At 34.6% G+C, this 3,265-nt stretch overlaps 1 non-coding gene across 1 annotated transcript; it reads left to right on the top strand.

Moving 5' to 3' along the window:
• The first annotated feature begins 467 nt into the window (after positions 1-467).
• On the top strand, positions 468-540 carry TRNAF-GAA (transfer RNA phenylalanine (anticodon GAA)). Its single transcript has one exon. It is a non-coding gene; the product is annotated as a tRNA-Phe (tRNA).
• The last annotated feature ends 2,725 nt before the right edge of the window (positions 541-3,265 follow it).

The following is a 3,265-nucleotide window of genomic DNA, read 5'->3' as shown; positions in this document are numbered from 1 at the left end:
AGAGAGAGTCCCATTCTACATGTCAATACTGACAACAATGAAATTTCTAGTAAAAGGAAAATCCGTCGACTTTATAAGTTGTGAGGGTTCAAGTCCCTCTATCCCCAAATCCTCTTTTATTCCCTAACTATACTATATTATTATTATTTATCCTCTTTTTTTTCTTTTTATCAATGCAATGGGTTTAAGATTCATTAGCTTTCTCATTCTACTCTTTCACAAAGAATGCGAAGAGAACTCAATGGATCTTATCCTATTCATTGAATAGATTTCTTTTTTATTAGAGTATCGGCAAGAAATCTTGGTTATTCACTCTATTTTTAAGTTTTATTTAAGTAAACCATGCACAATGCATAGGACTACCCCCCCCATTTTCAAATTTTAAATTTGAAATACTTTAATTAATTTTTAGTCCTTTTAATTGACATAGATACAAATACTCTACTAGGATGATGCACAAGAAAAAGGTCAGGATAGCTCAGTTGGTAGAGCAGAGGACTGAAAATCCTCGTGTCACCAGTTCAAATCTGGTTCCTGGCAGAGAAAAAAAAAAGATCCACCGAATAGGTATTGATCCAAATACCTCGAGATGGATTGTGATACATATTCATTAATAATATTTATTCATCTAAGTGGATAAATCTATAATATAAATATAGAGGCACTTCTTTTTAAGAAGTTTTAAAATATATCTTTTCTTATGATAAAGAAGGGGGTGAGATTCCCCTTTATTTTTTTGCGTTTCTAATTTGTATTCCGCTATTCCGACGAATATTTTTTTAGTCTTGCTTATCTTTATCTTATCTTATTTTCCTAGTTGTGCTAAGTAATGTGCGCGTACAAAGTTCCTGGTAGAGAACTTCTTTGAGTCATCCTATTTTTCTGTTCATATGAAGGAAATTAATATGCGATTTTCAAAATAGGGGAATCCAAAATGAAACCCTTTTTTTGCTCAGTCTATCTGGAATGCTTTTGTATAATTAGGAATTAATTATAAATAGGTATTCCGTTTCATCTAGGAAAAGAACCTAAAAATATTCCTTGACTTGAATAAAATCTGGAGTTGTGTTGTATAAGTGAGCATGAATTTCTTATCATTCAATGAGCATCTTGTATTTCATAAAAATTGGGGGTTATATAATCCTTACGTAAGGGCCAGCCTATCCAACTTTCAGGCATTAGGATACGTTTAAGGCGCGGATGATTATCATAAGAGATTCCCACCATATCATAAGATTTCGCGTTCTTGAAAATCGGCACTTCTCCAAATCCAGAAGACAGACGGAATTCTAGGATTATCCTTTTGGGCAAAGACTTTTATGCAGACTTCTTCTGATTATCTATACCATATTGTATTCTCGTAAGATGATACACGCTACTAAAGATCCACCGGTGCTACATCATAAGCACATGGGAGCGTAAATAATTGTAACCATATACATATAAAATGACAGCAATGGAATCCCAATCCCCTGCTTTTATTTGTAAAGTCTCTATTCCTCGGTGATCAAAGCCCAAAGATCTATGAACCACCTCATGTTTGACTAGCCAATTAGATACCAACCCTGCTGCATTGTCTTCATCTCTCCCTCTTTGTATAAATATTTCACATTTCGGATGCAAGTTTGAAAGATTGCCCTGCTTTTTATTTTTCTACACAAAAGAGCCCCTCTCCTAATTCACTAATTTGTAGGAAGGTACTGAACTTTTGATTTGAAAAAAGTTCAGAAGATATATCTAATGTAGATGGTGATTGATAGAGCAATTCTTGCTCATAAGTTCCTGTATAGAGTACTGCGCCTAACATAAAGCTTGTGACTGGTAGTAAAACATCTATTTTTATTTTGAGATAGAGTTCGATCCTCAACTATTTCTCGCGATATCTTCTTACGAAGTTTTGTTAGGGCATCTATAACTGCCTCGGTTTAGGTGGCAGCCCGGCAAGTAGACATCCACAGGAATTAACTATCAACTCCCCGAACAGTACTATAGGAATCCGTACTGAACATTCCCCCTGTAATAGTACAGGCTCCCATAGCAATGACGTATTTTGGTTCAGGCATTTGCTCGTATAATCTCACTAAAGAGGGAGCCATTTTCATTGTTACCGTACCGCTGTTAAAATTAGGTCTGCTTGCCTAGGACTTGATCTTGGTACCAATCCATAACGATCAAAGTCGAATCGTGAGCCTATTAATGAAGCAAATTCATGAAACAACAACTGGTACCGTATAGAAGGGGCCATAAACTGGAGAGTCTTGACCAATTCGAAAGATCATTTGGTGTAGTTGAAATACAGAATTGGAAACTTGTTTGGTCAAGTAAGGGAAACTCAATCAATTCATAACTGTCTCAATAGAATCTTTTCCTTCTTTTTTTTTTGTCTAAATATTCAGTTAAGACCATTCCAAGCTCCTTTTCGCCATGCATAAACTAAACCAACAACTAAGATAAGCACGAAAATCAAAGGCTTCGATAAAAACGGATACACCCAATACGTCGAAACTCATTGCCCAAGGGTATAGAAAGACGGTTTCCACATCAAAAACAACCAAAAACGAGCGCAAACATATAATAGCGTATTCGGAATTGTACCCAAGCCCCTCCCATGGGTTCTATACCGATTCATAACTAGAAAGCTTCTCTGGTCCTTCACTAACCGGGGCTAAAAGTCCTGAAATCGAAAATGCCAAAATAGAATAAGGCTTGCTATTATTAAGAAATGTCCAAAAAATATCATATTCGTGAAGCAGAAACATAATGTACTCCCATAATGTGGAATAGGCGGAACTTAAATTAGTCAATTCAATTCAGCATTGTCAATTTATCCAGAACTTCTCTCTTTTCCTCGGTGAAACAAGAATCTTTTTTGTTCAAACAAAAGCGCTTAGTTTAGCCTTTGTTTCCTCTGTGCTGCATCTTCTTTAAAGATTCATCCAATGGAATCCCAACTCCCTTTCTTTGGATTTCCATTCTATTTAGATATGGTGTATGTAGATCTAATTCTTATATAAAGAAAACTTTCTCGTTCACTTTGTCTCGCTTTCTCGAAATCTCTAGAAAAAAGAATAGCTCTATCCTTTATTTAATATTTAATAATAAAATAATAGAGACTATTAAATAAAAATGAGAATACTACTAAATTAGAACCTAATTAAGATAGTAGGACTAATCTATGCAGTATAATTAATGAGAAGTAATACTATAAAATAAAAATAAAGAACTCTATTTCAGAACTATGAGACAGAATATTCTGTTTTCTTAT

This window comes from Aegilops tauschii, unplaced genomic scaffold, assembly GCF_002575655.3.
Source record: "Aegilops tauschii subsp. strangulata cultivar AL8/78 unplaced genomic scaffold, Aet v6.0 ptg001333l_obj, whole genome shotgun sequence".
NCBI lineage: Eukaryota > Viridiplantae > Streptophyta > Magnoliopsida > Poales > Poaceae > Aegilops > Aegilops tauschii.
The sequence above is the reverse complement of the archived record's forward strand: the minus strand, read 5'-3'. Positions and strand labels throughout refer to the sequence as shown.